Genomic DNA, 17,236 nt, shown 5'->3' with positions numbered 1-17,236 from the left:
GGATGACCAGCAAGTTAATATGCTAATGATTTAGATTCTGTGCTAAGACAGAGTGCAGGTTTATAAATTAGGTTTAGCAAAAACAACTCAGACCTCAACATTACATAGGTCAAAACCATTTGCCAGATATAGGCCATGTCAAAGTTTCAGGTGTCCTTAAACCAGAGTTCGACCCAGGTGTCGCATTTTATCCGGTTAATTCCATGTTAAATGATTCTCCTCAATTAATAAATAATAGAGTCTACAAGTGTAAATGGACAACTTCTGCCCTCTGGAATTAAGTCAGTGTTTCAGTCAGTCAACATGATCCTGTACATCCTGCATATGGAATGCTGATAAACTTTAGAATCCAAGGCCAATCTCATTTTACAAGAATTTACAATTAGAGGACATAAAAAGTTCACTATTCACATATTTCAACAAAAACGATAAAAACATGAACAAACATCGAAGCATTCACAGCTCCACTAGTAATTCAGGTGGGTCTGTGTGTGAAGATTACCTTTCAGTATTTGATTAAATAAGCAATGTTAACTATTTGTATCCTGTATTACAAGCCCAAATGCGATTTTAAAAGATATAATTCTGTAGAGAAAAATCTTAAGAGGTTCAAACCAAAAAAATAGGAGTAAGGGAACAGAAATTACAAAAAAATAATCTGAAGGTTACCTTTCAGTTTAATGAAGATCTGAGCGGAATAAAATCTATAAAAAATGTAAGCAAACCTCCATTTAAATACAGATATCTTCCGGCATAGACACTCACACACTATATACATCTCACTGCGCACTCACAGCATCAGCTAACACCACACATAATTCCTAGCAAAAAAACTTTTCAGACTGGACAATAAATCTTCTAGTTCACAGACGTGACTCCCACCAGGCTTGTCAATAAGCGGAGATTCCTTGCCCATGCCGAGTCAAAAGAAACAATAACAGGCTGAGAGTGACTTTGGAACGGATAACCAATTCTTAAATTCCCCACTCATATGCAGATTTCTGTAAGAAGCATATGAAATGTCCTGGCCAGTTCTCATCAGGGGTATCGAATTAAAAAGTCATGCAAGCAGCTCGCTGGCAAGAACATTATGTCTGGTTTAATTTTCACTGCCTCCCCCCCCATCTATCTGGAAGACAAAAGTAGTTCCCATTATTGGCACTGACCATGCGGTCCACACCTTTTTAATAATTCAGAAAGAGATAGGGTTTTACAGTTGTTCACCTGCTGAACTTCTCCTGTTACCACAGTGGGGGCGGTGCTTGGAAAATCCTGCTCAAAGATTTACTGGGTGGTGGTGTTTTGCACTGCGAGATTTTCAGATTGCCCCTGAAGAGTTTACCATCTGCGTTTGCATATTTGCATATGAATTGTACATTGTTTTCTTGGAACATGAGACAGAGGGGGTGGGAAGGAAAGCCATTCTGCAAGTAATGAGCTCATTCGACATAGCTCTAGTTTAAGACTTCTGCAGTGTTGACCTCGTTTCACATTTGTCTCATATGACCAGACATGGAAAAATCAATATTATCTCTTTGAATGTCCTGTGAGCCATGCCAGCGTCATCAAAGATCTATCAAATATCACATCTCTGCACAATTTCGTTTCGTAAAAATGCCCTCAGCCCCTGGTCAAAATGTTTGGTCACAGACGAAGCCCCTGCGCTCCAGGAATAACACGTTAGCAGCTCTCTGTGTTTGACAGAGCTCTCTGCTTTATCTAATGTAACCCTGGCTTTTCACAGGCTGACCTCATTCAGTCAGGCACTGAAGCCTCCACGGCTCAGGCTTACTATGCAAGCCACAAGGTGCGTGACCTCCTGCCTGTGATGCAGGCCTTAACTGAGAAACTCGTCAAGCAGACAGGAAAACGAAGCAACAGAAGGGTGTCAACAAGACAACACTTACTCTTGGTCTTTTTGGAGAAAGAGAAATGACACTTTTGGAATCAATACAGAAGAATTTGTACTTTAGAGAAGTTGGACTTAAAATACCTTTGTTTTCCTAAGCAAAGTGCCCTTTCCATCTGAATAAGAATGGGCTAGCTTGGGGACAAGATAAAAACACTCTGAGCACTACGGCAAAAGAGACACAATGTTTCAGCAAAGGTCTCTGGGCAGGTTTTCAATACAAGAGTCACATCACCATAAGAGCTTCACAAATATTAATGAACATTCACTCTGTCACTGAAAACGGACTAACAAGGTTTGCTATAGATTAATTTGAGTTTATAATTATTCACATTACGGGACACCATGCTGTCCATCTTCGTTGCCTTCACAAAAATAAAAGTATGATCAATACTGGAGGAAGAATTAAAAACTGAATGAAATTGAATGCTGGGGATGAATACAAAGCACAGAGAGGTACCACTCAAGAAATCACCCTTTACTAAAAGTGTACCCAAAGACATTGTCTAAATGTACCACACTTGCTTATGTCTCTCAATTCAAGCTGATGAAGTTACTGATATTGGGAAAATTATTTTAAGGTGTCAAGTGTAAACCAGTAGCTAGTTGAAAAGCACAAACAGCAAAGAACAGCAGCATGATTTAATTCAGAAGCTGCATCTCTTAGAACTGCCTGCTAGTTATCCCACAAATTACAATTGCCCACTTTCAACACTTTTACCCAGCTACAAATACAAGATGTAGATACAAATCAAACAACCAATTTTGTAATAAAACAACTGGAGAACTTTTTTTTACCCGATGTTGATAGCCACAATGTTTTTTTTTTCAGCAAAATACACAATTACTAGTTTATACCAAATTTTCAGGTGGCATAAGAACATGCTTTTAGATTTTTGGGTATCTCCAGACATTGGAAACATGGCTTTATGCAATTTGTTTTTTTCAGAGGGGTAAAATAATCCCTCTGAAAATCAGATGCATCCCTGTGTGAAACGGATCATTAGTAAACTGTACAGTCCAAAGCTAACATAAATCAGTGTTCACAGCAGTAAAACACCTTCACTAGACCTTCAATGTAAGAATGTATACATTGTTTTACATAGGTTCATTCTAGTAACTAAACAGAAAATGATTGTGATCTGACAAAAACACATATTAAATGTGTGAACTCTTCAGCTGACAAATTCTTCATTGATGGAGATATTGAGCCTCTTAAATGAATCAGTGCAGTTTGTCTCTGGCATCTTCTGCAGTAGATGTCTATCTTGAAAGCCTCCTTTGTTTGGAGATAATCAGAATCCTCAGACTGCTAAACAGCTGCTTAAATCATAGAAGCATCAATAATATCTAGAGAGCTTCAATTAGCTTTATTCGCAGACCAGTTGTTTTCCAAACTGCACAATTACCCATTAACAAAATAAGCAGAAACAAATTAGAAAAAAAGTAAATGGAGGGTATTAAGCAAAAATAAATGTCTCGTTTTTCACTAGTGGCATGACAATGTCTTTTACTGCAGTCACTCTAGTACTTAAAAGACACCATGTACCTAATTCCCATGAAAAGGCCATTATATATTGGAATAGAGGGAGAATGACCACTTCAGAGATCAAAACCTGGGAATTATATAAATCTCATACTAAATAATCAAGTCTCAGTTTATTCTAACAAGGGCACTAAAAAGACTAAATGAACAACTCCAGTTTACATAACCAGTAAATGTTAACCACCAGCCAGACTGGGACACCACAGCCAGCCCTACACCTACTGAGTCATAAAGCCAAGATACATTTTAGGTACTGTTTTCAGGTGGCAAGCTGTACTTCCAGACAGTGCTGACACAACAGTGACGATGGGCAAATTTCAAATCCGCCATGACAACACAGAGTGGTTTCCTGTGAGGCACACAAACAGCACAGTACTGCTAAGCAGCAGTTCAGAGAGAGAAGTGATTTCCTCACAGCGAGCAGCTTGCATGGTATTGCAGAAAAGTGCAACAAAATATTCAGAAGTATGGAGAACTGCAGATACTCTGCTGTTCAATAGGACAGCACAACCTGCCTTACAAAATAATGGTGCCCAGAATGTGGAATTTACATTTTCTGTACAAGAAAAAAAATTATTTGGCCAAGTGCAATCCAATACCCTTTCAAAGCTGTGAAAAGGAAGTAACAAGTAAAAAAAGGAAAGTCATTCTTGAAGAAAGGGACAGTTCTGAATATTTCCTGTCCGATACAGCAGGTTCTGCCCACTGGTGACAACAATGATCTCCAAATCTTCCCACTGCAGGAAAACTACTCAGAAACAGAACAAGAAAAGGTTTTTCCATACTGAAAAAAAAGAAGAAAACAGACACAATGTTTCGGCTCTGGAGCCTTCTTCAGCCTCCCCTGAAGAACGCTCCACAGCCGAAACATTGTGTCTCTTTTCTTTTCAGCATGGAATAAACCTTTACTTGTTCCTTTGCAGCCTATGCATGCTGATGCAGCTACCTACTTGAACTTCTAAAACTCAGAAATGGTAAGAATAGGGAAGATCCAGAAAGCGGTATCTGAGTTATGACAGAGATATGTGCCTTGCCTAGTCAAGATTCTTAAGAACCTTTGTGGTTTTTCGAAAGCAATCAAGGAATGTTAAAATTTCCAGGCTGCAAATACGTTCCCAGTTTAACACAACTGCAAGAAAGATGTAAATTAAATATGAGATTAAACCAAAGTATAAATTGCATCCCTGCATTGAATTTCAGATCACTTTAATGTAGCCACAATCACAAACAAAAGCAAGGGGGGAAACAGCAGTTTTCTGAGAGACACAGCTAGATAAACTTTATAAAAGCCTAAAGAAAGACTGTATTCCACAGACAATCCACTAAACCTAACAAATTCCAAACTTATGTAGTTTTAATATGGGCACAGTTCCAAAACTTATTTCCTTATTCTGTACATCCAAGGCATGATGAGATACAGGCAGCATTGACATTGAACAGAGGAATGTGGAGTGCTGATTGTTGATAACAAAAACTGAATTACGATCTCCTTGCTGTTTCTCTTCTTCAGCAGGACTGTATAAGTGTTGTCAGGCCAGCTTGTCTAAGGTCTAAACTATGCAGAAACTCAAAAGTTAAAAAAAAGTCTAGGAGATGTCCAATCAAGTTAGTCTGATAAGTCATCTGATTCTAAAATTTCATACTTGATGATCAGTTTCATTGTGCCCAAGTCTTTCTAAATTGGTGATGTAACTATGGCCTGTAAAATCTGAACAATCTGGAGTTCTCCAGACTGCAGGGTTTAAAAGCTCCTGATTTAAAGGAGGGGGAACTCAACCAAAATAAGCATAATTACCCTTTTAAAGTGTAGAATGTCAAAAGACAATATAAACAGCACTAGTCACCCTTAAACCTACTCCTCCCTACCTGTGTTCTGGAGTAATATGTTGTACAGTCAGCAGCAGTTTCAGCCCTCCGCAGAAACAGTGGGGAGAATGAGGTAACAGGTTGGCCATTCTGTGTAGTGTCAACACTGCACTGGGCTGGGCTAGGCCATAAATTCCCCACAGTATAAATGCCATCTGTGAGAGCACAGCTAACTTCCTCTGTAGTACTTTGGTTTTCCCCCACCCCAAATTCTCCTACATGGCAACATGACACACCGTGGGAAACATGATTAGGATTTATTTCAGGCCTTGTCAGCAACAATACTCTTCTTGCGTCCAACCTAGAATTTAATTCATTTCTGATGTACTGGTTCTTATTAGCCAACCTTGTCACTAGACAACTTTTGTCGTAAAAAAACAGTCAATACGCTTGGGAATACAGACTGTAGTTCAGGACTTTTTCAATGTCCTTCAGAGTCCTTATTTTTTCTGGGAAACTCATATATATATATAGAACCTTATAATGAAGTTTTCTTGAAAAACTAAAGAAAATGGGCAATACTAAAGGTGGCACTATTAAACATTACTTCGGGTACACTCACAACCTTTTTACAGTCTTAACCAATAACATGGTTAGCACTAACTTACAATATTTGGGAGTTAAGCAATTAAGTTAGTTTACAACTGTTAAATACGGTCTGCTGTGCGGCTACTATTTCACTTGGAAAATGAGTTAGAAAGGAATACTGCTGCAGTTCTGATTTAAAATGCAGGAGGTGTTGAGGTCAGGATAGACGAACCTGTAGAGGACGTTCTGCTGGGGCTCACTGGCACCGAATCTGACAAGAGCAAGCTTTGCGGTCCCACACGACGGCCTGACAAAAAAAATGCAAAAGGAAATAATCAAGATTTTGAAACAAATGATTATATGCTGAAAGTTCCTGAACAGGGACAAAGAAATAGCTTCGTATCTGTATCGAAAATACCCTTTTTCAAATATTGCAAAGGACTGTATTATGTCTCCCAAAAAGAACTGTTGTCCACAACAGCATTCTGGTATGACAATTATAAAGGGGGCAGATGATACAAGACCAAATCTTCATTACATCAATTACATGTCCTTCAAACCCTCCCAGTGAGAACTCCAGTCATGAAGTTTCAAACCTCGACATCAACTTGTTTAAATACAGCAGGTCCCTTTCTCTTTTGCAGCGCTACCTGAGAAGAAACAGCGACATAAACCCCACCTTTCACAAACATCAGCTCGATTTGCATGCAGTTACAAGGGGCAAAACAAAGGAAGCCGGTTCTCAAAACTTTTTTTTACAGCTGTTACAGATACTGTGTGTATTTCTTGGAAACATGCCAAATGTCAGCCTAGCATGAGCTAGTGCAGTAAACACTGCTAGCAGGCAAAACCCAAGCAGGCACCTACAATGGTCTCCTTTCGTCCAAAATCATTCACTTGTTTATGCTTCTGCAATACAATACCAAGAATAAACAATATGTAAATCCTGATCAAGGATAAGAGCAGAATCCACATTTGAGAAACACTGTTTTTAATAAGCAGATAGTGCTGAACACTGTTCAAGCTGAGAGAACCTTTGAGTCTGGTGTTTTTTCAGTTAATAGCTTTGCGAAGTAATAAAAAACTATTACTTAAGGAGGTCACAGAATTGAATTTTTCCTATACTTGTGGAGCTTTTAAAGCCGCAACTGCCCAGTTTTGCCACATTTGCAAGGACTTCAAACAGAGGTTTGAACACTACATTCTTACTGGTTCTGTGGTCAGATGACAACCCAAAAAAACTTTACTTAGCGGGTGCTATGCACAAACTGAGTAAATTTCAAGAGGCATAGATTTTATCTTTTTAAGTAGATTTCCTCTTTCCTTTATGATAATACCTACATAATTCTACTTTTACCCCTTTTAAAGATTAATAATGTTAATAAAACTGCACACGCTTTAAATCTCTCTCCAATCTATTTCAACGTGAACTTAAAATACTGTAGAAATAACCACACTGAAAAACACAGAAATATTAGCCTTTTCTCTTTTGAGGAAGAAAAGGTCCTTGTTGTAGAAACAGGCCCCATATTGCCATTAACAAAAATGCCAACACAGTAACATAATTAAAATTGTGATACAACTACTGTCTAAAACCATTGTGCTATTAATATTCCCAGAATGTCACGTGAACTTTGATTGTTTTGATCTTCTTATGTAACCAAGACCATAGCTGGTACATTCCCTGGTAAAAGGTGACGAGGATGACTCACACCCAAGGATTAAAGAGTACCTGCCACAAGTACAAGATAACAGCATACTGCACCTACAAGACCTTCAGCACAGCCTCTCCCTGTCATGTCATAAAATGCAACAGTGAGAATCGTCTGCTTCAGCTCTGCTCCGACATGCATTCTTGCCGTAGTACACAACGCTTCAATTTGCTAACTGGCTTCAATTAGCTCCAGGAAATGAGTACAAATTGGTTAATCAGATTTGGTCACAACTAGTCAAACAATTTCTGACCAGGGCATGCAAATGAAAATACTAAAACATAAAACAACATGTCGGGTGTCAGATGTTATTTAACAGAAAGAACACAGTGTCAGCATGGTGTCATTTCTGTCAAAAATTGGAATATTTTTTTTTGCTTTTGGGAGAATTTAAGGTACAAGGCTGAGTCAATACCAAGGTATCTTCTCGATGACTTTACATCCTGCTTTTTTCAGCAGTAGGTGATTAGAGGAGACATCCATGCACATTATTGGAGAAATTAATTTACCAATGATCATGGTTAAATTAACTCTCCATCAGTTACAATCTCAAGATGCTCTGAACGTCAAATTCAGTACAGCGCCCAACTGAAAAGGGCAGGAACTTTCATTAAATCAGATTACACTGAACACCCTGTACTCACAGTTTTCAAACGGCACCACCACATAAACTTCCCCTTACTTTACTTGGAGAGCGCATGTACACAGATGACACGAATTTAAACAAAAATGAGGATGGTCAGCAAGGGGAATTAAAGTACACATTAAAAAGGTTTAACACGGTACTGCAAACAGAAGTGTCTTCACATATTGACGTCTTCAGGCCTCAGCTCCGTCTGACTGTTTACAATGCCGTTTGGAAAATCAGTCCTTTTCATATGAGACATCAGTTTTGGCGGTCTCCACCCATCGTTGCGCAAGTTTATTTTCACTTTTCTACTCACAGCAACCTAGATCCTACGTATTGCAGTGCTTTGCTCATAAATGCAAAAGCAATCTCTAAAGCATGCTGTCTGAGAATCAACAACCTGTATGCAGCCTTCAATGCTTTAAAAGTGAAGTTGTATTAAGGATAGTGCACACAGTGCAATGAGAACCAGACGTGGAATCAAACTTTCACAGGACTCGTGTAACAAACGTACTTTGTCTCCCAATGATCATGCTTTCAGATTGCTATAACATTAAAATGTAATGAACTGCAAAAAGTTTCATACACTTCCAGTGGGAAAATGATGTTTTTACTAAAATAACAAGAAAATTAAATTAGAAAAACAAAGGTCTAAACCTTACAAAGTTGTATAAATATGTTTACTATATCAGTGGACCATCAATAAAGACCTATAGATCCACTGTGCAATTCATTGAAACCCCATCAATACAGAAAGTCTACAAATGCTTTTATTAACACTTCTTTCCAAATCAATTGACAGCAAATTGGTAATCTGTAGAAGATCTGCTAAACACTTACTTTATAGACAAATTACAAAGCATTACTATTTTTGCCTCTGTTGTTTTTGCTCAGATAGCACCCAATCCTGTGCTTCACACAGGATGGGTCCATTTTTCATATTGCCATTCCAAGTAGTAATATTCGTGACTGCCAGTTCTTTTACCCACTCATACAGAAGGTTTCGCCACACAGGAGCAATAAAACATACATTTTTAAAATACACACATTGTAAATAATGCACTGCCCACTGCTGTGCACTCCTCGGGCACCCGATCCTGTGCTACTTTCCCTGCTCCCTGCAGAAAGCACACACATATTCCTGTATTTTTCAAACAGTCCTTGAGGCAACTAGGCTGCATGTTAATTACTCGAGATTGCAGAGGCAGGTTTTATCAAAGTACAAATCTGGGAACAAACAGGAAAAACAGCTCAAATCAGCATTCCCAACAGTTCAAACACCTGTGTTTATTTTCAAAATGATGAAGATAAGGTATTACACCTGCAGAGACGGAAAAAAGACCTATGACTTTGGGTCACAGAGAGAGAGTTTTTACTTTACTAAAGACATACAGGTATACACTACTATTTAAATACCTGACAAAAAAAGTGCCTAAAAGCCTTGAATTCTCTTACGCAACTCCAATAGTGACAGAACTCTTCCTCCTTCTAAGAATTCAGTAGAATATCGAACACCTATAATACTAAGAATACTGTTGCAACAGTTCCTTAAAGGCAATGAACAAGTTCTTATACAATACCCAAAACAACATTTTAAAATGACTTGACATTTTGATATCATGTCTATGTAGTCCTTTGATACCTTAAATCTTGATACTGTAATAGCCTTAATAATGGTACCAAAGTCGGCATGAGAGTAACTGCAATTCACAGGCTTTAGTTGGTGAGGCAAAGCCAAGGACATTTTTTAAAACAAAAAAATAATTGTCCATTCCCATGTGACTCTCAGTGAGAACTCACTAGTCGGGAAGGATTGCCATAGCTCAATGGGTTCAAACACGCATGAACGCTAACTAGGTCCGTCAAGTTCAAGAACTGCCATGGTTCTTGAGCAGATAATTATGAATGAGTTGAACAAATGTCTAAAGTTTGCTAAGCAAAAAGCAAAAGACAGAAACACAGAGCTGGGGGGACATTTCAGATGCAGTAATGCATTTAAAAAGCAGCACTGCTCAAACCACATTAAGCAAAAAAAAAACGTATACCAAGGTATCTGGATAAAAATAAGATTTGAAATAGAATTGTCTTTTCTTTAGCCAGTTACAGTTCTGAATTGAAATTGGACAACTGGGGGAAGTGGTAACTGAAAACCTCTGTGTGAACAAAGAAAAAAAAACTGCATTAGCTCTGTAAAACTATTTCACAACTGCACCTTTTTTATGGGGAGAAAGTACAGAATGCGCGAGAACACTAGACAACACATTTTAATGAGCCTGATGGGGACTACTGTTATTCATCTTGTGTTTTGGCGTATGGGGCGTTGTGAGTGAAGCTGACAAAACTCTAAAAGACTCTGTTACTACAGTGAACATGAGGGAAGACTGCTACAGTCAGTCTTTCAACCTGTATTACTGTATCCACTCTAGCATTGCCCACAAATCCATTCTCCAACTGCTTCACATTCAATGATGGAGGATATAACAGCAATTGTATTGTATTAAGAAGGAACTATCTCACTGGCACTAAAGATGTTTTGTCTGTTTAAATTCTGATGTACGGAATACAGTATAAAGTTTTTTCAAAAGTTCTTGTTTCCTCTTCTTTTTCGCTGTAGCTGTGTACAAGCAGCTGTTCAGCATTCGCTTCACAGGTAGGTAGAATGGTACAGCAACACCGGGTCAAGTTTTAAAAGACAAAAGGAGAAAATCCCTACTCCAGCCAATCACTGTCCAACAAAGTTGTGTGTCCCCTTTTGGATTGTTTCTCGGTTTGATATAAAAGAGAATGAAAGGAAATAATTTTGTCGTAGAGCGCATACAGCTCTTAAGAACTGTCTTCTTTTCATTGAGCCACTTATCAGGTGCCCTGTAACCTGATCTCATGTGGAACTAAGCAAGGCCCGGGCCTGGAAAGCAGTGAAACACTACTCCTGGGAAAACAAGATTGGTGCTGTAAGTGGTGTTGGTGGACCAGTAGGTGGCAAGCTTGATCCCTGGATGGGAACATTCTTAGCAATTGCTCGACATGTTGACAGGAACCCTGATGCAAAAGATGCTATATTTCAAATAAAACATTACATTGAGCTTGTGACTACCTGATCATTAAATATCCTGTGGCACAGTTCATAAAACTAGGGGTGTTGGGCCCCCCCATTCAAGCCATGAATTAACCACGTCACCACGATCTGTTTTGCTCTGTAGTAGGAATGCTGGAATATAATGGCTGCTGTGCTTACATGTGAAACACTTTGCAATCCTTTAGGATGAAAGAAACTACACGAATGCAACCATCACCATTAAAACCCATTAATAACATGATGCGTCATGGGTGGATATAATTTAAAAAGCACTTTTCCAAATATACTTTAATAAATGCACTATTATGTGCACTATCTCAGTATAGTTACTTATATAAGGAGAGAGACGCTTAACACATGGAAAATAATTTTATATTGAATTAGATGGACAGTATGAATAAGTCATGTGCACAGTGGCAAAGCCTTTGCTGAACTGGATTGATGCCACTCTAAATTTACTGAAAATACAAAGAGCATGTTTTGGAAACAAAAGTCTGTGTTGAAGAGTAAACAAACCCCACAAAAATGTGCCCCTGGTTACCCTAGTACAGAGGAAGTTGTAAGGGTTGCATGGAGTCACGGTGCAGTTCATCAAAAGTTTCAAATTACTTTTTAATTTGTCATGACAAATTTTCCAGAGAACAAAAGCAAAGTGCAGCTTTCTATAATTCTCTGCATTTTTCGGGGGATGGGTGGGGGAATATAATCCGAGTGCAGTCACTGTCTAGTGATACCATGGATATTTTTTTAGAAGTGATCACTGCTTAAGCATTAGAACCTATACAAAGATTTCCACACATGACAGAATTGCTCCTTTTGACAACGGTTATATCGGTCTTCCAGTCATTCCGACAGATGCCTGCCTCGCTCCAAAGAGTGAATATAGATTGAAATCCTTCACACAGCAGATCGGATCCAATTCTACAATGTTTAACTAGACCTAAATATGAAGGGACTAATTTAGTCCCAATCTCCCGTCTGAATCAGAAACATAGTCCATAGTGTGGTTCTTGGGAGTCCAAGGCCACAAGCAATTCTTGCGAGATTGAAGCTGTCTGGAAAGTTTTAGGACAAAGCAAACTGATGATGTCAGAGTCATTCAGTTTAAATGGATGTGAAACAGCTACTTCTGTATGGTCTAAGCCACTGACTGGTGCAGACACTCATCTGAGAATAGAAAGATAGTCTTCACACTTAGCCTCTAACAATCTAAAATCTATCCAGCAAGTCTCTCTCCTCAAATATACAGATTCAAATCTGCAAAAGAGGATTGTGCAACCATTCAATAATCTAAAAAATGTGTTCATTAAAACCACACACAGGAAATCCTTAACACCACTAGTAACCTATGCAATCCTTTGGAGAGTACACTTTATAAAACCCAAACTTGAGATTCAGATGTGAAAAACAAATAGTACAGTTGGATCAAATTGCTTTGGACAAACTTTAATGTGTCATAGATCTTGGCAAAATGTATTGGGGCTCCTAATGGCACGAATAAAGTAGTACTGTTGTATAAAGGATCCAGCTGTTCATTTCCAGCTGCATGAAGACTGAATTTTTAAATTCTGCTTATAATATAATGGAGGAGATGGGTCTGAGGTTCAATGTAATGCTCATGGAAGATGGAGAGACAGGCACAAATAGTAATGGAAGAAATTAGAAACATTGAACAACTTTGTTAACCCAGAAAACACATGGTGAGATGATACAAGACTAAGAATTGAAAGGGTGAATTCAGCATTTGGAAAAATCAGTTTCTGGAAGCTGAAACTGATCTCTTGGAAAACAAAGCTACAGTACATGTTCCTGAGCAAATATTAGAAACATGTAGAAATGAAGGGTAGTGAAATATGCCAACTTGCTGAGAGGGATGAGTGAAAGCAATGTGTTTCAACATTGGGAACATCACACTTGGGCAATATAATCTAATGAATGAAGTTAGATGAATGGCAGATGTAAGCACTCTGTCACAATTCATCTGCAAAAGACAGCACCAGTGCCAGAGGCAGGTACTATGGACAACCATCATCTTTTCAAAACTGCCCTTAACTGGGAGCCAGAAAACGTATAAGAGCCAGAATGACATGGAAGGGATCGGTTCTGCAGGACCTCAAAAAGCCCGTGCCTGTTCACTGGTTTCTGAGCCCTAGAGTTAACATATCACCCCATCTCGGCCCACAGATGTTCAACAGGACTCAAGGCTGGCAAGCAAGGCAGACATAGCACAAACAGCTTCAGGGCCTGCTGGAATAAATATACCGCAGGTTACATCACTTCGACACCTCCGTGCCCCAAAAACTCCCTTACTGACGTGCTGATTTAGTGCTTGTGCAAAAGACCCCTTAATCACAAAATGACACCAAAAGCATCAAATCAATATCCAAAAGCTGTATACTTTTTCATCCAGAAATTGTCGTACCTTTTCACAATCATTAAACTCATCACCTTCCACATTCAAACTCTGCTCACCTTGTGGCTCTTAAATTTTTGCAGTGTGCAATCACAGTCACACGCCCTCATTCAATAGATGCACCACAGAGCAGAGTTCACTTAAGACTGCCAAGTACAGCCTTCTATATACATTAACGCTGATTGCAATATATGCAAATTTAACACTGTGAACCGATTTCACACAAAATACATAACACAGAACTGTATTTTAAAATGGCACTAGACTTAAAGGGATCGACATATATATATATGCGCTTATGCATAGAGAGACAGCCAAACACACATCTGCTTTCAGCATTAAAAACCCTTCTCTTTGAACTGCAGTCTACATCATGCCTTAGAGAATCTAGTTGAAGCCACCATTCCTATTCAACATTTACAACACTTCATATTTAAAACAGCAAGAAGAAAAGTCTTGCCAACAGTCTTGCCAATATAGCAATTAACGTAAATTCTCACAGTTCAGGTACTTTTAAATTGTTTTTAAGTGCAAGTTCAGAGTTCCCTACTTAATTCAACATGCTTTTAACCTATTTTGCAAGATGTGCTTGAAGTACAAGACCAGTGACTTCTGAGTCTGTGGTACTGGAGGTATCATTAAACTAGGAAGCACAGAGGGTTTTCACCCTGAGAGGGACAGTCCCCAAGAATATCAGTACAATTCCGGAAAAGGCCACAATCCAGAAGGTAATAGTACAACAGGAGGAGGAAATATTTCACGTCGGTTGTGCTAAGCATGACTACAGACTTATAATGTTAACTACTGTACGTGAGAATGAATTCTAAACCACAGCAGAAGAATCCAGCACAAAGACAGCCACATATTTCAAGTATGTGAACAAAGTGGAGAACTTTATTCATCCAAGGTCGTGAAAAATGGCACATCCCTGTTTATCTATATGACAGCACCTGTAGTCTATATAGAACAAGGTTGGTAAAAGAAGAATTCTTCCTGATGTTAGCGGCTGAATTGTTGCTATAACCTAATACTACTGAATGAAGAAACCACGTTATTGTGATGCACACATCCAGCCAGGTCTCCATGCAGAACAGGTGCTTCAGGTGGGAATTTTAACACCAGCACATACTTTGGCAGCCCGCTTCAGAGCCTAAAACAAACTAACCAAGCTCACTGTGTACTCCCCGGTACATGAATAGGTTTTCACATAAATGAAGACTGACAGGCTTCAACTTCATATGAACCCACAGCCTCATTCTCTGCAAACAGATCAACAGCACTGCCTTACAGCTACTAGGACAATTAAAACAAGATATTTGAGGAAGATGTGTTTTACACTCATCTGTGAATATGAAAATAATGTTTTCTGACCCTTAATTAGAAAAGAATATAATCAGGGTTATCTGGAGGCCACATACAACACAATGCAAGAAATAAAGAGAATCTGAAAAACAGCTTCGCTTCTTCAAAGACTAGAATAACTTGTGTATGTTTGTAGCGCTGGGCAGGATTCAGGAAGCATTACAAAGAACATAGTTTTGGGCAGGAGTTCCTTACTGGTACAGTGTACAGTCTTAACAGTATCATGTGCACAGAAGAGAAAAGCACAAGTTGACAGATTCACCCCTGAAGGCAACTAAGATTAAAAAGACCGATTCCATGAGCTGTGAACCTGCTGCTCAAGGTGCCACAGTGCTTAGAACTGATTCAATTCTAGATACTGACACAGTGAGAAATGTTCTCATAATTCAACAAGACATTTCCTCATTTTCCTTCTTGAAACTTCCCCCTTCAAACAACTGAATTGACAACTATGAACTTAAAAATGGAGTTAATACACTCACATTTGCAAAAACAGGTCCTGAACTGAAAAATGTCTACACAAACAAAAGTACTTGCAAAAGCTTAAAACAAAACTAAATTGCATTCTACAACAAAGTGCTTAAAGCTAACCCAATTTAAACTCTTCAGCATAAAAATTGTCAGTTTTCCGAGAATGGACCTTATATAGACATCCATGAAAGAAGTGATTTAATCTGTCTTGACATCTTGCTTAAAGCTCTAGATTCATATAAGACACAGCAAAAACTCTCAATCTACTCAGTTTCTAAAAACAAAATCAATCCTGCAATTTTGACTATACACATCATTACAACACAGATGCTTAAAGAAATATTGAGAGAAAACACTGAGAGTTAATGCATAGCACGTGGGACCACAAAAACATACGTGGAAACTGTAACCTAGCAACTCGCAAGCAGAGCAGGTCAGTGGGTGTCTGTGGGAGCTTTCAACTAAGGCTGCAAATCAAATTACACCAAAAGCATTTGTGTTAATAAACAGTCACATGGTTATTCCAACAATTTCAGCAGGAAGAAGTTTTCATGTGTCCTGCTGGTTACCACAATGAAAAACAAACAATGCTCTTCAGATAAAAAGCCTGTAAAACAGCAGTTCAAAACTTAAATATTCATTGACAGAATCCCAGACTGAGAGCATATGTTTAAGCTACAAACATCACAAATTCAGTCTTTTCCCTGTTGAAGCACAGGGTGAAAATATTTAGATTTCCTTAAGTAAAACCTTAGCAGCAAGACACTGTCTGAATCTAAGTTAGCTGTTTAACTGAAGCGAGATATTTAATTACTGGGAATACATGGGTTCTGTAGATACATGTTGTTTCTTTGAAAGGAAACAATGAAAAACGTGGTCAAAACTTGCCAAAAACTCAGCCTGACAATTTACTTGAATCTTGACTAACCGTAAGTCCACATCTCACCCCTCCCTTCTCCCAAGTAACGCCTCATAAAGATACTGTAATGAAAGGAAGGCCATGAAACAGAATAAACCTTAAAGCTTTTAAAAAAAAATCACAGAAACTGGCAGGATTAGTGGATCTATAAACTTTAAGTTTTAAGATAGGATTTTTTAGATGAGTTCAAATGGCCACAAATTAGATCTGTGCTGAATACCATATGTCTTTAATGGCAAGCTATAAAAACATATCAAGCAACAAAGAAATTGTTTAAAAAACAGGTATTAAAAAGTGCCAACAGCATGATCACGAGGAGTCCACAACATGTCAGAAATGAGCCCTAAACCATAGTTTCATTTTGTGCTCACTTTAAAAAAAACAAGGTTAGCTTGTAAACTCTGTCTTTCCATATTTTCAAAGACCTTGGCCACTAGACTGATAATGAGAATGACAAGAGGACACAACAGCTCTGTTGTTTCCAGCAGAATGAGAGATAATCATAAACACTTAAAAAATACAAGTGTCATGAAAACCAGAAAACCAGATGAATCGCTGGAAAATGTTCCAATTTGACAGTGGTGCTGTTATTGTTGAAAGACATTTAATGGTGCACAACTGAATAAAAATCACATTCACAGAGTCACTATTTTGAGGCTGGCTAAATACACAAGATCACAAACTTTCAGATATCTGTTTGTCTCTTTATGCAAATGTAATCCAAATGCAGCTAGCTGCCCACTGTTAAAAGCACAGCCCTGTGCTTCTCCTCAGAACAGCTGGCATCCCCTTGCCTCCTGCCTATT

At 38.5% G+C, this 17,236-nt stretch overlaps 1 protein-coding gene across 5 annotated transcripts in view; it reads right to left on the bottom strand.

The window, feature by feature from the left end:
• The window catches only part of erbin (erbb2 interacting protein), a 130,159-nt gene that overhangs the window by 79,339 nt on the left and 33,584 nt on the right, over nucleotides 1-17,236 (bottom strand). For 2 of the 5 annotated variants that reach the window (XM_088629299.1, XM_088629300.1), the window contains exon 3: nucleotides 6,082-6,156. The exons of the other annotated variants lie outside the window; for them this stretch is intronic. The gene's annotated coding sequence lies outside the window, so the exon portion shown is untranslated. The remainder of the gene's footprint in view (nucleotides 1-6,081; nucleotides 6,157-17,236) is intronic. 5 annotated transcript variants of the gene reach the window in all.

The sequence above is a fragment of the Lepisosteus platostomus genome, chromosome 4, assembly GCF_059453375.1.
Source record: "Lepisosteus platostomus isolate fLepPlt1 chromosome 4, fLepPlt1.hap1, whole genome shotgun sequence".
In the NCBI taxonomy this organism is placed as follows: Eukaryota; Metazoa; Chordata; class Actinopteri; order Semionotiformes; family Lepisosteidae; genus Lepisosteus; species Lepisosteus platostomus.
This window is presented reverse-complemented; position numbering and strand designations above follow the sequence as displayed.